At 41.1% G+C, this 17,122-nt stretch overlaps 1 protein-coding gene across 2 annotated transcripts in view; it reads right to left on the bottom strand.

Annotated features, from left to right (window-relative positions):
* LOC145531297 (uncharacterized) overlaps positions 1 to 17,122 on the bottom strand; it is a 263,548-nt gene that overhangs the window by 52,190 nt on the left and 194,236 nt on the right. Inside the window, exon 4 of one of the 2 annotated variants that reach the window (XR_014072337.1) lies at positions 5,042 to 5,319. The exons of the other annotated variant lie outside the window; for it this stretch is intronic. The gene's annotated coding sequence lies outside the window, so the exon portion shown is untranslated. Of the gene's footprint in view, positions 1 to 5,041; positions 5,320 to 17,122 lie in introns of those variants that run through there. 2 annotated transcript variants of the gene reach the window in all.

Raw genomic sequence — 17,122 nt, 5'->3', positions numbered from 1 at the left:
AAGAATATGTTTAGTTTTGTAAGAAACCAATTGTCTTCCAAAGCAACAGCATCATTTTGCATTCTCGCCAGCAGCAAGAGAGGGTTCCTGTGGCTCCATATCCTTGCCAGCATTTGGTGTTGTCAATGTATGGGATTTTGACTGTTCTAATAGGTATGTAGCGGTATTTCATTGTTGTTTTAATGTTAACTTCTCTGATGACATATGATGTAGAACATCTTTTCTTAAGTTTATTCACCATATGTATATCTTCTTTAGTGCAGAGTCTATTACTTTGGTCTATTTTAATCAGGTTGTTTTCTTGTTGTTGTGTTTTAAGAGTTCTTTGTGTAGCTTGATTAATATCTCAGATGTCTTCTGCAAACATTTTTCCTAGAATGTGGCTTGACTTTTTATTCTTTTGACAGTAGTATCTTTCAAAGGGCAAAAACACTTAATTTTAATGAAGTTCAGCTTATCAGTTCTTTCCAGAACCTGTTTCCTAATTCTCACCACCCGCTAGTTTGGATTCCTAGAGGTTTGAACACCTGTTCAGCTGGTGCCAGGGTCCATGAAGCCTTCCTGAGCCCTCTTGTTAAGGCAGCATTCGCAGCTTAGCTAACCTGCCCCACAAGATCCTGGCCACCCATTTCCGATCCACATTGCTGATGGGCACGGCAGAGACCCTTTCTTAAGTTACTTTCAGAATCTGTTATATAACGCTTGATCTGTCACTCATGAGCAAAGTATAACATAATTGCAGAATCAGAAGAGAAAACTCACTACCAGACAGTGGGATCTATTAATAATATACTGATAATCATAATACATGGGTCTCAGTTGCAAACGATTATTTAGCCAAAATGGTAAAGAACGATTTAGAATAATATATATTTAGTTGCCATCTTAAGTTGCATTCTTTTGATGGAACTTATGTTTAGCTTTCAGATTAAACATTTACATTTATTTTTCAGTTCCTCAAGAAATTAATCCTGTTAAATTAACCCTGCACTTCTCTTAACCCCTGCCTCCGTCCTCTTTAGTCTACATCTTCTCCCTTTTGATAAAAACGGTATGGGCCCCAGATTTGGTTTTTGCGCTCCCCACAATGCAAAGTAAGTAAAACAACAGGACAAGCACAAGGATAAATGATGACTGACAGTCAGCCTCAGTGTTGGGGACACAATAGAGAGTGGTAGGGATTGAAGCAAATCTGGAGACTGCAAGCCAGATTTTCTGACTTTTCAGAAAAATCCAGAAATTCAAATTTTCACGTAAAAATCCCAATTTTTAAAAAATAAGCAACTAATTTAAAATGATTTGAAACACTGTATGGGCCATGAGAAAAGTGAAAATCGTTCCATCGTGTCCAACTCTCTGCCACCCCACGGACTGTAGCCTGCCAGGCTCCTCTGTCCATGAAATTCTCCAGACAAGAATACTGCAGTAGGTAGCCATTCCCTTCTCCAGGGGATCTTCCCAATCCAGAGATTGAATCCAGGTCTCCTACATTGCAGGCTGATTCATAACCACCTGACCCACCACGGAAGCCCCAACATGGACTTTACAAACTCACAATTCTAGTATCAAAGAGTTTGAGATCTCTGCCGTAAGACAATTAACAAAATGAAAAGACAGCCTACAATTTGGGAGAAAATGCTTGCAAACCACATATCTGATAAGGGGTTAGTATCCAAAATATATAAGGAACTCAAATAAATCAATAGCAAACAGATCATCAGATTTTTAAATGGGCAGAGGACCTGAATGGACATTTTTCCAAAGAAGACATACAAATGGCCAACAGGTACAGGAAAAGGTGCTCAACACAATTAATCATCATAGAAATGCAAATCAAAACCGCAGAGAGCTATCACCTCACACACCTGTTAGAATGGCTGTCATCAAGAAGACAAGTGACAACAGATGTTGACAAGGATGTGGCGATAGGGAAAGCTTGTGCACTGTTGGTGGTGATGTAAACTTGTATAGCCATTATGGCAAGCAGCATGAAGTTTCCTCCAAAAGCTAAAAATAGACCTATCCTCTGATCCAGCAACCTCTCTTCTGGGTTTATACTAAAAAGGAAATGAAGTCAGTATCTCAAAGCAATGCCTGTACTCTCATATTTATTGCACCATTATTCACAATAACCAGGATACAGAAACAACCTACGTGTCCATCAACAAGTGAATGGATAGAGAACACATACAGTGGAATAGTATTCCGCTTTAAAGAAGCGGAATTTGCAACACGTATAAACCTGGAGATTGCGCTAAATAAATTGTCAGACGCAGAAGGGAAAACAAACTGCATGATCTCGCTTAGCTGTGGAATCTAAGAAAGTCCCATACGTGGAAGCAGAAAGCATCTCACAGTGGTTATCAGGAGAGGGAGAAGGAAAGGGCATATGTTGATCAAAGGGTGCGAAGTTGTAGTTACATAGGATGAGTAAGCCCAGGTAGGCTCTACTGTATAGCATGAAGTGAAGTGCAGTGAAAGTCACTCAGTCCAACTCTTTGCCACCCCATGGACTATATACAGTTCATGGAATTCTCCAGGCCAGAATACTGGAGTGGGTTGGCCTTTCCCTTCTCCAGGGGATCTTCCCAACCCAGGGACTGAACCCAGCTCTCCCACATTGCAGTGGATTCTTTACCAGCCGAGCCATGATGTGTATGCTAAATTGCTTCAGTCATATCCAACTCTTTCCAATTCCATGAACTGTAGCCTACCAGGCTCCTCTGTCCATAGGATTCTCCAGGCAAGAATACTGGAGTGGGTTGCCATTTCCTCCTCCAGGGGATCTTCTGACTCAGGGATCGAATCCATGTCTCTTGTGTCTCCTGCACTGGCAGGCAGATTCTTTACAAATAGTGCCACCTGGAAAACTTGCAGCATGATGACTAAAGTTAATAGTATTGGATTTAATACTGAAAATGCTCTCATGGCTAAAATGCTAACTATATGTGGAGATGATATCGTAATTAGTTGACTATATTAATTATTTCACTAGATATGTGTACTTAGTCATTCAGCTGTGTTCAACTCTTTCTGACCCCATGGACTATAGCCCTCCAGGCACCTCTGTCCATGGGAATTCTCCAAGCAAGAATACTGGAGTGAGTTGCCATGCCCTCCTCCAGGGGATCTTCCCAACCCAGATATCAAACCCAGGTCTCCCGCATTGCATGTGGATTCTTTACTGTTTGAGCCACAGGTATATCAAATTCACCATGCTGTGTACCTCAAATATAAGCAATTTTCATGTTAAAAATTATATTATAAAATAGGAGCCAGGAAACTAGGTCTGGGACCCAGGGGTTGGGTTTGGTTTCGACAGGGCCCCCGGAGATTTTCCTGAGATTTTCAAAGTCAGAGTTATCCTTATGGTGTCCGTAATAAACAGCCCCTCTTTCCAGGCTTTTGAGAGCTGCAGCCATGGCCGACAGCCATGACCTTCACAGAATAGATTCTTCACTTCACTGTTTATCCTGTCTGGACTGGCTTCTGTGGTCCAGTGGTTTTTAAATCAGTGTGCACTTCAGAGTCACCTGGAGGGCTGGTTGAATCATAAATTTCTAGACTCACCCATGAAGTCACTATTTCAGAAGGTGGGGTGGGGTCTGGGAATTTTCATTTCTAACAAGTTCCCAGGTGATGCTGTTGCTGCTGGTACAGAAATCTCACTGCTTTAACCAAAGTGACAGCGTCTTAGAGATGGGGAGAGATGCTTGACTTGGGGAAAGCACTGGAACTCATTAAAGGGAGAGACTTTTTATTTTAGCCCTAGGAAGAGGGCAAAGGGCTCTTTGGCATGGCAAACAGCCGGCTCTGGCCACATAGAGGTGAGAAAGGGAGAGGCTCAGACAGAACCGTGTCCAGCCAGCAGAGGCCAGAGAGAATTGAGCTTAGCAAAGCTCTCAGCCACTTTGATTGGAATTCTGATGATCAGACCATAAAGAAACATGAACATTTTGTGTGTTCTTGCATCTTCCTTGTTTACTTCCCAATCCCCTCACACATTTGCAGTGATGCTCTTTGTGGAAATGTCAGCCTGTCTCAGCTCTGCTCAAGGGAACAAGGAACAGTGGCTCCAGACTTGGACCAAGTGTTGAAGGGGGAGCAGCTCCCCCTATGGGCCAGCAGGATGGCGTGCACAGAGGGTGCTGAGCTGGGGAGGGGGTTCTTCTTCCTTCAACGGGCACTTACGGGGCACCTGATGTATGAGTCCAGGCAAGGGGTGGAAACGCTGGAGCAGAGAAAGACAAGGAAGACCAGATCATGAAGGACTTAGGACTTTGGGATACTGACAAGTTAGTCTGCTCCCTTTTTGTTCAGTCGCTAAGTCTTGTTTGACTCTTTGCAACCCTGTGGACCATAACCCGCCAGGCTCCTCTGTCCATGGGGATTCTCCAGGCAAGAATACTGGAGTGGGTTGCCTGCCATGCACTCCTCCAGGGGAATCTTCCCAACCCAGGGATCGAACTAGCGTCTCTTACATCTCCTGCATTGACAGGCAGGTTCTTTACCACTAGCACCACCTGGGAAGCCCCCTCTCTCCCAGAGATTGCTCAAAAAAAAGTTGGTGATGTCATCCAACCATCTCATCCTCTGTCACCCTCTTCTCCTGCCCTCAGTCTCCTTCTCCTGGAACCTTCTGTTGATTGCCATTATCAAAATGACAGGATGTCAAAGTCTAAAAACACATCTGGAAACAGAACATAATTTTTTAATATTTTGTTTTTTAATAGAGTAATTTCTTAGAAATGCCACGGGATGAGGCGGGCATGACTCATTCATCGGATTCCTTTCCCTGCGAAAGGGATCATTAAGGCATCCAAATTAACTGAGTGTAATCATGAATTAAATCGAGCTCGTTTATAAGGGAAACATAGAAGCATCTTTCATCTTAATATCCTGACACGATTCTCCTGACTCAAAGGTACGATTAGAAGGAAAGTGGGGAAAAAAAAAAAAAAAACCTGTGTAACTTAACCCTGAGTGGAATTGGTAATAAAACACCATTTCCCCAGTGAACTCACTGCTTTTCCAGTCCTTCTCAGCTGAGCTCATTATTTTATTTCACTCCTTGATAGGTTGAAAAATTGCGTGCAACTCGTTAATTAGGACTAACAGTGCTTAGTAACTGGGGAGACAATTGCTGTTCATGAAATTAATGCTGAAATGGTGGGAACTCATGATTCATCTGCTAAAGTGCATCTAGACATGAGGCTCTCCTCCCTGTTGTGTCAATCCAGCCGTCTGTCCAGGTGGCCAGGGTAAATGACCATCTCTCTCTGAGTTTGGGGCTGGTGGTGATAAGAAACAGAAATCCATCTAGAGAAAAAAGAGGAGTTCATTGTAATGACACAAAGGTATGTCCACATGGCATTTCTGGGAATGGATAGGAGACTACGAAAGGGAGGCGCTAACAGGATTTCTCTGTCTCTTTTTCCTCCCCTTGGTCTTTCTCTGTCCCTCTCTGTATGACCAAGATCCCCTTTCTCTTGTCCTCTGTCTTATCTTGTCTGTTATTTAGCAATGATGTAATGGATTCCCCAACATCCAGTCATTCTTCTTCCAAGTATTTGGGGACCCGCTCCTTCCTTTTGTCACTCCATATGATTCGGTTAAGGTCTCCTTGCCCAAAGCTTGGGATGCAGCTTGTTGCCATGCTTTATCCAATCATCTCAACAGATTTCCTCTGGTCCCAGAAGTGATTTCTCATGGCCCAACCAGAGTCAACAGGATACAATGAGGCTTTGCTGGAACATCCTGGAAAGACACTCTCCATCTTTACGAGGAGGTTTCAAGGTGGCAGATGTAGGTTTTGGAGTTGCTGGAGTCATCTTAGAACTACCAAGATTATTCCTATTTTAGAGTAAAGTCTTCATGTGGAGTAGAGCACAGCTCAGTGATGAAGAAAGAAGTAGGTCATATGACATCATTTGAGCCCCTACATCAAGCAGCATCTAATGCCTACATTATCCTGGGGTTTACAGTTGCCTGAACCTTATTTTTTTGGGCTCCAAAATCACTGTAGATGGTGATTGCAGCCATGAAATTAAAAGACGCTTACTCCTTGGAAGGAAGGTTATGACCAACCTAGATAGCATATTTAAAAGCAGAGACATTACTTTGCCAACAAAGGTCTGTCTAGTCAAGGCTATGGTTTTTCCAGTGGTCATGTATGGATGTGAGAGTTGGACAGTGAAGAAAGCTGAGCGCCGAAGAATTGATGCTTTTGAACTGTGGTGTTGGAGAAGACTCTTGAGAGTCCCTTGGACTGCAAGGAGATCCAACCAGTCCATCCTAAAGAAGATCAATCCTGAGTGTTCATTGGAAGGACTGATGTTGAAGCTGAAACTTCAGTACTTTGGCCACCTCATGTGAAGAGTTGACTCACTGGAAAAGACCCTAATGCTGGGAAGGATTGGGGGCAGGAGGAGAAGGGGACGACAGAGGATGAGATGGTTGGATGGCATCATTGACTCAATGGACATGGGTTTGGGTAGATTCCAGGAGTTGGTGACGGACAGGGAGGCCTGGCGTGCTGGAATTCATGGGGTTGCAAAGAGTCGGACACGACTGAGCGACTGAACTGAACTGAACCTGTAAATCCCCTTTCTGTGTGTAAGCTAATTTGTCTTTAACTTTCCATCACTTTTGATAGAAAGAATTCCTAAGGAAACTTGTGGCTTTTTAAATGTCTTTTAACTTGTTTTTTTTTAATTTTTAACTTAATTTTTATTTATATTGAAGTATAGTTGATTTACAATGTTGTGTTAGTTTCAAGTGTACAGTAAAGTGATTCAATTGTACATGTACCTGTGTCCATAGTTTTTCAGATCCTTTTCCCACAAAGGTTACTATAGAATATTGAGTAGAGTTCCCTGTGCTATATAGGAGGTCCTTGTAGATTACTTTATATATCATACTATGCATATGTTAATCCCAACTCCTAATGTATCCTTCCCTCCCACCTTTCCCCTTTGATAACCATAAGTTTGTTTTCTATATCTCAAGTGTGTTTCTGTTTTGTAAATAAATTCATTTGTATCAACTTTTTTCAATTCCACATGTAAGTAATATCATGAGATTTGTCTTTTTCTGTCTGAGGTACTTCACTTAGGATGATAATCTCCAGGTCCATCCATGTTACTACAAATGGCATTCTTTATGGCTGAGTAATATTCCACTGTCTATACATGCATCCACTTTAACTTTGAATTGCCAAGTCTCAGCTCTGACCCTGATTCCAGATGGCCTTCTAAACCAAGCACTCACCAGCATCTGACTATACTTTCTGTGTCTTATTCTTAAAGAGGCTCTGATTCAGTTACCCCAGTCAAGGACTGCATCTCCTGATCCATACAGGTCTAATCAGCCAGAGCCATGAGGGTGAGGTCACACAGTAAAAACACAGACACTCTCCAGCTGGGGGTTGGACTAATATCAAAGAAGAGTTCAAATCGTGACCGCTACTCCCTTCCTGGGCTCACTCAGCCTACGGAAAAGGCAGTCACCCCTCCAAATCCGTGAGCATCGACTTTTCTGCTTTGGCTGTGTGAGTCTCAACACTTGACATCCCAGAGCTTAACCCACGTTGGTCTGCAGGCTTCAGTGCCGACACTTACTGCTGGACAGCACTTGAGTGAGTCCCCATGGAGCTCCCACTCTGCCAAAGGAAGGAATCTGGTTCATTCACATGTGTACTTAGTAAACATTTGCTGAGTCCTGCCTCTAGGATAGGCAATAAAAAAATACTGGAAGGTTTGAGAATTTGTCTTTCTTTATCAGGAACTGAGTGTCCAAAGACAGGTTATGTAAGATCTCTGAGATTCAGCCTCTTTATCTTGGAAAGGGGAGGCGGGTAATAATGTTTCCTCTGTTACTCCAAAATGAGGCTGGTCTCCAGAAGGCTTGTGTTGCCTGATGCTCCCTTTGCTGTCTATGTTCTGAGGGCTATGCCCATAAGACCATCAGTAGAAGCAGACAGTTTCCTCGTAGGTGTGGACTGCTGCAGGTCTGTGGATCCTGCCCAGAGCAGATGCTATCCATGTCCATCTTAACCTCCAAGAGATGTGTCTTCTCTGCTGCTTTCTCCTGCATCATATACCACAGGACTTGTTTTGGTGCAAACAGGGGGTGTGAATACTAAGGAGGCTTGGAGGTCAGTGGACAAATGTCCCAACCTCCTCAATCCACAGTGGGATGGCACCCTAGAGACTCCTTAGAGGGGCTCCAGCAGGATGGAGCCCCAGGGACCCATAGCAGTAACCTGCTCATGAACATACCTCTTGTTGACTTTTCTCTCTCCCCTGTCTCACTCTCTGTTCCCTTACTTGTACTTCTCAGGATCACCTCCCAAATAAACCACCTGCATCCTAATCCTAGTTTCAGGATCTGTGTTGAAAGAACAGAGACCAAACCAACATCCTCAGTCCAGCTTCTTCCACAAGCATCTTCCCTAGAGGCCAGACTCATCTTTTTGGAGTTAAACTCATTCCTAGAACTAAGCAAATGTTACCAGATTCTTGCATATTTTTTCCAGAGATATTTTATGCATCACAAGCAGATGTGTATGTAAGATTCACACACAAGCAAACTTCCTTCTTTCATACCAAGTCTTTGGAGGCCTGCCTACATCCTTTCACACTTCTCTGTTTCCACATTGTAATTTCCAGCAGATCACACACCTGCCTCCAGTGAATGGGTGCTATAAATGGAGAAATATCAGGGACAGCACATGGTAAGGGCAATCAACCCACACCGGGCAAGGGGAAGGCCACCCACCAGGATCCTGGCAGACACTAGAGGCAAGAAAACTATGACTCAGCATCTTGAGGAACTGAGTTCACAAACATAGATCAGAACCTGCTCGGGGACAGGTGGTCCCCGGCCCTTGGGAGACAGAAGGGGAGAGCACTGCCCGGACACAGTGGGCAACCCCTATAGAGGGCCACTTCTCCAAGGTCGAGAAACATAAGTAACCTTATACATACATAAATAGAAATTTAGACTAAATCAGTTGGCAGGCAAGAGAAAGACTTCTTAGAGGAAGTGCCATTTAAGTTGAGACCTGAGGGTTGAGTAGAAGCTAGCCAGTACATGCAAAGGCCTGGAAGCTGGAGAGGGACTGACTTGTTTGAGGAACTGCAAGTGATCTGCATGGGTGCAAGCAACCCCTGGTGTGAGGACCATATGGTGACTTTTGAGGCTGAGAGATGCCCAGAGCTTTGAGTTCTCCCCTAACCTGGTCTGTCTTTAGTTAACACCCATCCTGGTCTGTCTGTCTTTATTTCCAACTACATCTCCTGCTCCAGGGCATATGTTTAACATTGGACATTCCCCCAAAAGGGATTTGTGCTGTAGGCTTCTGGGCCTTTTCACATGCTGATCCCCAAATCAGGAATGGGTTTAATGCCAAGCAAGAACTCTGAGCTTTAAGCAAGATGCTGGTGCTTGAGGGAGAAGCCAGGCTTAGGGTAGTCATTCAGTTTGTGTTCTAACACAGACCTTAAGACCAGATTTGGATGCAGGCAATTTTCCAAGTGGATGACACAGTCATTGCAAGTATATACAGTGGAATCACAAAGTGTGTGATCTTTTAAGATTGGTTTCTTCCTTTTAAAAAAAATAATTTTATTTATTTTTGTGAAGATCCCCCAGAGAAGGGCTTGGCAACCCACTCCAGTGTTCTTGCCTGGAGAATCTCCATGGACGGGGGAGCCTGGAGGGCTGCGGTTCATGCGGTTCCAGAGAGTTGGACACAGCTGAGCGATTAAGCATAGCATGCATTTATTTATTTAACGGCAGTGCTAGGTCTTCATTGCTGTGCAGGCTTTTCTCTAGTTGCAAAGAGAAGGGGCTACTCTCTAGTTGCAGGGCAAGGGCTTCTCATTGCAGTGGCTTCTCTTGTTGTGAACTGCAGGATCTAGGGCATGTAAGCCTTAGTAGCTGTGCCACATGGGCTCAGGAGTTGCAGTTCCCAGGCTCTAGAGCATAGGCTTCATAGCACAGGCTTAGTTGCTTGGCAGCATGTGATATCTTCCCAGATCAGAGTTTGAATCTGTGTCTCTTACACTGGCACGTGGATTCTTTGTCACTGAGCCACCGGGGAAGCCCTAAGATTGACTTTTTTCACTCAGCATAATGCCCCTGAGATCCACGTAAGTTGTTAAGGACATCCATTCTTTTTTTTACTGCTGCATAAAAGTTCACACTGTGAATGAATCCATTTATTTAAACAGTCACGTATTGAGGGACATTTTCTTGGTTTGATTATTACAAGAGTTTGATTATTACAAACATAGATGCTATGAAGGGTCATGTACAGGTTTTATGTAGACATAAGTTTCCATTTCTTTGGAAGAGTGTAATTGCCAGGTCATAAATATCAGTTTAGTTTTTTTCTTGTCATTTGTTTAAGAAACTGTTTTCCCAAGTTGTTGGACAATTTTAAACTCTAACTCAAAATGCTTTGAGTAATTCAGATAATCTAGATACCCCAGGATTTGTTTTTGTCATTATTTTTTATTTTAGCTTTTCCAGTAGCCATGTAGTGACAGGTCATTGTATTCTTAATTTATATTTCCTTAAAGCCCTGGATACTGAATACCTTTCCACATGCTTATTTGCCATCTTGTTTATCCTCTTCGGTGAAATGTATGTTGATATCTCTTGCCCATTTTAAAATTGCATTGAGCTTTTAGTATTGAGTTTTGATAATTTTTTGTATATTTTATTGGAGTATAGTTAATTTACAATGTTGCATTAGTTTCAGGTGTATAGCAAAGTGACTCAGTTATACATATGCATGAATCCACTATTTTTTTCTTTAGATTCTTTTCCCATATAGATCATTACAGTATTGAGCAGAATTCCCTGTGCTAATTGGTAGATCCTTATCACTAATAGTTATTTATTTGATATATAACAGTGTGTATATGTCAATCCCAATCTCCCAACTTATCCTACCCCTCCTTATCCCCTAGTTGCTATAAGTTTGTTTTCCACTTCTGTGACTCTACTTCTGTTTTGTAAATAAGTTCATTTCTATGACTTTTTTTAGATTCTACATATAAGCAATATTATATGATATTTGTCTTTCTGTGTCTGACTTACTGATCCAGAAATCCCATTCTTGGGCTTATGAAAAAAAGTGAAATTGTAGTCACTCAGTCATGTCCAACTCTTTGCAGCCCCATGGACTGTAGCCCACTGTAGCCCACCAAGCTCTTCTGTCATGGGGATGCTCCAGGAAAGAATACTGGAGTGGGTTACCATCCCCTTGTCCAGGGAATCTTTCCAACCCAGGGACTGGACCTGGGCCTCTAGCATTGCAGGCAGATTCTTTACCATTTGAGCCACCAAGGTAGCCCTTGGGCATGTACTTGGAGGAAAACCATAACTTGGAAAGATATATGCACCCAGTGTTCACTATTTATAAGAGCCAAGCTGCTGCTGCTGCTAAGTCACTGCAGTCATGTTTGACTCTGTGCAACCCCAGAGACAGCCGCCCACCAGGCTTCTCCGTCCCTGAGACTCTCCAGGCAAGAACACTGGAGTGGGTTGCCATTTCCTTTTCCAATGCACGAAAGTGAAAAGTGAAAGTGAAGTCGCTCAGTCATGTCTGACTCTTAGCGACCCCATGGACTGCAGCCCACCAGGCTCCTCCATCCATGGGATTTTCCAGGCAAGAGTACTGGAGATAAGAGCCAAGAGATGGAAGCAACCTAAAGATCTATCAACAGAGGAATGGATAAAGAAGATGTATATATATACTTAACGGAACATTACTCAGTCATAAGAAAGAAAAAAAAATTGCCATTTGTTGCAACATGGATGGACCTAGCAGTTGTCATACTGAGTGAAGCAATTTCTTATATATTATTGATAGTAGTCCTTTATTACATATACAGTTTACAAATATTTTCTCCCCAATCCTATTTTCCTGAGAATTTTTATCATAAATGGGTGTTGGATTTTGTCAAATGATTTTTCTACATCATTGACATGACCCTGTGATTTTTCTCCTTCAAAATTCAAACCAGACTTTCATCCCTCAAATAAATTAAAAAGCAACAGAATAATGAAATAAATTGTTGATTTCTATTTACTTGTATTTCATTAAGAATTTTTTCCATCTATCATCATGAGGGAAATTCATCTATAGTTTTCTTTCTGTCTTTCTTTTTTCCTTTTTACTGTCTTTGTCAAACTTTGCTAACAGAGTAATTTTGGCTTCATAGAATGAGTCAGAAAGTGTTCCCTCACTTTCTTCTATTTTCTGGGAGAGATTTGTGTAGAATTGCTATTAATTCTTTATACATTTGGTAGACTTCTCCAGTGAAGCCATCAGGGCCTGGAGATTACTTCTTTAGGAGGTTTTAAATCATAAATTCAGTTTCCTTAATATTTCTAGGACTGTTCAAATTATCTACTTTGAACTTGGTGACAATTTGTGTTTTTTGAGGAATTGTTCCATTTCCTCTAATTTGTGAAATTTATGTGTGTAGACTTGTTCGTAGTATTCGCTTATTATTCTTTTGATGGCTATGGGGTCTCTAGTGCTATCTGCTGTTTCATTTCTGATATTTGTAATTCGTGTCTCCTCTCTTTTTCCCTTTGGCTGTTTTGCTAGAGGTTTGTCCATTGTACTAGTCTTTTCAAAGAGCTACCTCTTTGTTTCAGCAGATGTTCTCTATTGCTTTCCTGTTTTTAATTCCATTTCTGCGCTTATCTTTACCATCTCTCTCCTCCTACTTGCTTTGGCTTATTTTCTCTTCTTCGCCTCCTACTTTATTGAGGTGTGCTGTGCTCAGTCACTCAGTCGTGTCTGACTCTTTGTGACCCACGGACTGTAGCCCGCCAGGCTCCTCTGTCCATGGGATTCTCCAGGCAAGAATACTGGAGTGGGTTGCCATGCCTTCCTCCAGGGGATCTTCCCCGCCCAGGAACTGAACCCATTTGTCCGGCGTCTCCTGCATTGCAGGCAGTTTCTTTATCCACGAGCCACCTAGAAGTCCTTATTGAGGTGAGAGCTTAAATTATTAAGCTGAGACTATTCTTTTGTGATATATGCCCTGTTCAGTCGCTAAGTCGTGTCTGACTCTGCGACCCCGTGAGCTGTGGCACGCCAGGCTTCCCTGTCCTTTGCTTTCTCCTGGATTTAGATGCCATAAATTTCTGTTTCAGAAAAAAAAAAAAACAGTATTTAAAAAAACATAAACAGATTCACAGATGCATAGGACAAGCTAGTGGTTACCAGTGGAGCAAGAGATGGGGAAGAGGGGCAAGATAGGGGAAGGGAATTAAGAGATATAAACTACTAAGTATAAAATAAATAAGATACAATGACATATTGTACAGCACATAAAGTAAAACCGGTATTTTATAATAACTTTTTTATTGAAGTATAATTGCTTTACATTGTTAATTTCTGTTGAACAGTGAAGTGAATCAGCTTTGTTGTTGTTCAGTCACTAAGTCGTTTCTGACTCTTTGCAACCCCATGGACTATAAACTCCTCTGTCCTCCACTGTCTTCTGGAGTTTGCTCAAATTCATGTCCATTGAGTCTGTGATGCTATCTAACTGTCTCATCCTCTGCCTCCCCCTTCTCCTTTTGCCTTTAATCTTTCCCAGCATGGGGGTCTTTTCCAGTGACTTGGCTCTTCATATCAGATGGCCAAAATATCGAATAAGAAAAAAATTCTGTTTTAGCTGTGTTCCAGTGTTTTAGTTGTGCCCTACAAATTTTGACATGTTGTATTTTCACTTTCTTTCAATTAAGTCTATTGTAAAATTTTTCTTGAGACTTTCGTTTGACCATTTTGCTTATCTGGAAATGTAGTATTTATTCAATTCCCAAGTATCAGCTATATGTATACATATATCCCCTTCCTCTTGGCCCTCCCTCCCAATCCCCCATCCCACCCATCTAGGTCACCACAGAACACCAAGTTCAGCTCTCTCTGCTATACATCAGGATACCACTAGCTATCTGTTTTACACATGGTAGTGACAAACAACCCAATCAAAAAATGGGCAGAGGACCTAAATAGATATTTCTACAGACATACAAATGGCTAAGAGGCACATGATAAGATACTCAACATCACGATTAGAAAAGTGCAGATCAAAACTATAGTGAGGTATCACCTCACTCCAGTCAGAAAAGCCATCATCAAAAAATCTACAAACAATAAATGCTATAGAGGGTGTGGAGCAAAGGCAATCCTCTCGAACCTTTGGTAGGAATGTAAATTGACACAGCCACTTCAGACAGCAGAATGGAGGTTCCTTAAAAAACTGAAAATAGAACTACCATACAATAATTTTAAGGGCTTCCCAGGTGGCGCTAGTGGTAAAAGAACACCTCTGTCAATGCAGGAGACATAAGAGACCAGGATTCGATCCCTGGGTCAGGAAGATCCCCTGGAGGAGGGCATGGCAACCCACGACATGATTCTTGCCTAGAGAAGCCCATGGACAGAATAGCCTGGCAGGCTACAGTCCATGGGATTGCAAACAGTCAGACACAACTGAAGCAACTTAGCACACACACATAATAAATTTGGAGTATAATCAATAAAAATATAGAATCTCTATACTGTACACATAAAACTAATATAATATTGTAAATCAACTCTACTTTAATAGGAAAAAATTCTTTTTTAGTTGTGTTCCAGTGTTACAGTTGTGCCGTACAAATTTTGACGTGTATTTTCAGTTTTTCCAATTAAGTGTATTTTTAAATTTTTCTGAAGACTTTCTTTTGACCATTTTGACTGTTTAGAAGTGTAGTATTCAGTTTCCAAGAATTTGGAGGTTTATCTGTTATCATTCTGTTATTGATTTCTGGTTATATTCCATTATGGTCAGACTACACACTCGGCATGATCTCAATTCTTTTAAATTTGTGGAGGTTTATTTTATGCTCCAGAATGTAGTCATCTTGGTATATTCACGGGACTTGAAAAAAGTGTGTACTGTGCTTTTGTTGGATGGATTGTTGTATTCATGTCAATGAGATCCTGTTGGTTGATGGTGTTATTGAGTTCTTCTATATCCTTGTTGATTTTCTAATTGCTTCATCAATTCTTATGAAAGGGTGTTGATGTTTCTAACATTAATTCTGGATTTGTCTATATCTCTTTTTATTTCTGTTTGTTTAGTGCCACATACAGTGCAGTTCTTTTGTTTTGTGTATGCACTTTTAGAATTGATATTTATTCTTGGTGGATTGACCCTTTCATTATGTTACAGCCCTCTCTTTCCCTGGCAATTTTCATCAGTCTGGATACTTTTATCTGGTATTAAAATAACCACTACTGTTTTCTTTTAATTTTTTTCATCCTATATCTTCTTCCATCTGTTTACTTTATCTACCTATATAATGAAGTAGTTTCTTAGAGAAAATATACAATTGGGGCTTTTCTTCTTTTCTTTCTTTTTTAAGCCTACCGTGCCAATCTCTGTAGGTAGACTATATTTTCTGAGTAGAGTTTTATTTTTATTTAGATTACAAATTAAATATTTTTTGTTTTCATTTTTTTCAAACTTTAAACCTTTTGTTTTGTATTGGAGTATAGCCAGTTAACAATGCTGTGGCAGTTTCAGGTGAACAAGGGACTCAGCCACACATGTACATGTACCCATGCTTCCCCAAACCTTCCTATGATTACTATTGTATTAGGGCTTCAACCTGCCATTTAAAGTTTTGTTTTCTGTTTGTTTTCCCTGTCTTCTCTTTGTGCCTCCTTTTGGATTATTTAAACACTTTTTTATAATTCCATTTTAATTTACCTGGCACTTTACAGCTTTTTGAACAGTTGCTCTAGGTATTATATTACAGGTACATAATTTACTACAGTTTACTGGTACCAACATTTTTACCAGTTCAACTGAGGTCTAAAAATTGAATTTCCTTTTAGGCTTCTTTATCCTTAACCATTCATGATATAGTATGTCTTCAGTGTATTTCGCCACATACCTTGAAGTCCATATTAAACAATATAATCATTTTTGGTTCAGCTAACAAACATATTTTTGAAAACTCAAGTGGAGAATAGGTCTATTGCATTTAACCATATTTTTGCCCTATCCCTTGTCCTTTTTCCTTTTCTAATGCTCTAAGTTTCCTTCTTATTTCCTTGCTGTATAGATATTTCCTCTAGCCATTCTTTGAGGGACTATCTGTGCCAAATTCTCTTAGTTTCCCTTCACCTGAATATGTCTTAATTTTCCCTTCATTTCTCATGGATATTTTTCTGGATGCAGAATTTGGGGTTCATAATTCCTTCCTTCACCCCTGAAAGGTTGTTGCTGAACCACGAAAAGACACCTGGATTCTTGGCCTCCGGAGAAGAATTCAATCCAGGGCCAGAGATGAGGCTTGATCACTCAGAGCTTTTGTGCAATGGAGTTTTATTAAAGTATAAAAGGGATAGAGAGAGCTTCTGACATAGACATCAGAAGGAGGCAGAAAGAGTACCCCCTGCTAGTGTTAGCAATGGAGTTATATACCTTTTAATTAGTTATTACAATGAATCAAAAGAATGTCTCAAGTTTGTGAAAATTTTACTAGACCCACTCTCACAATTTACATTTTAGGATAACAAGATTAGAATTTAACAATAGGAAGATCCTACCAGACCCACTCCCATAATACACATTCTAAGATATCAGGTTTAGTCAGAAGGTTTTCAGGAAGGAGAAACTGTCCTCAAGCAGAATACATTGCTGTTGTATAATCCCTAGTACAGAGTTTAAACTGAGTTGTGTAATTGACTAAGACTAAGAAATGTAGACAAAAAAAAAAGAGTCTGTCCTTTCTTCCTCCTTGCGAATTCCAGACCCCTCTCTCCTCCTTGAGAAGCCCAGAGCCCTCTCTCCTTAGGGACCCCCGGACTTCTTATCAACCTGTCTAGGCATTGCCTCTCTCACCACTTGAACAGTGCTGTGCCATTTCATTCTGGTCTTCATGGTCTCCAGTTTTTAAAATCTGCTGTTGTTGTAATTGTTTCTTCCCCTTCAGGTAATGTGTAATTTCTCTCTAGCCACTTTCAGGATTTCTTGCCTTGTTCACTGAGCTTCTTGAATCTATAGGTTTATGACTTTTGTTGAATTTGGGG

This window comes from Giraffa tippelskirchi, chromosome 13 (genome assembly GCF_054371585.1).
Source record: "Giraffa tippelskirchi isolate mGirTip1 chromosome 13, T2T-mGirTip1v1.2.pri, whole genome shotgun sequence".
Classification (NCBI taxonomy): domain Eukaryota; kingdom Metazoa; phylum Chordata; class Mammalia; order Artiodactyla; family Giraffidae; genus Giraffa; species Giraffa tippelskirchi.
This window is presented reverse-complemented; position numbering and strand designations above follow the sequence as displayed.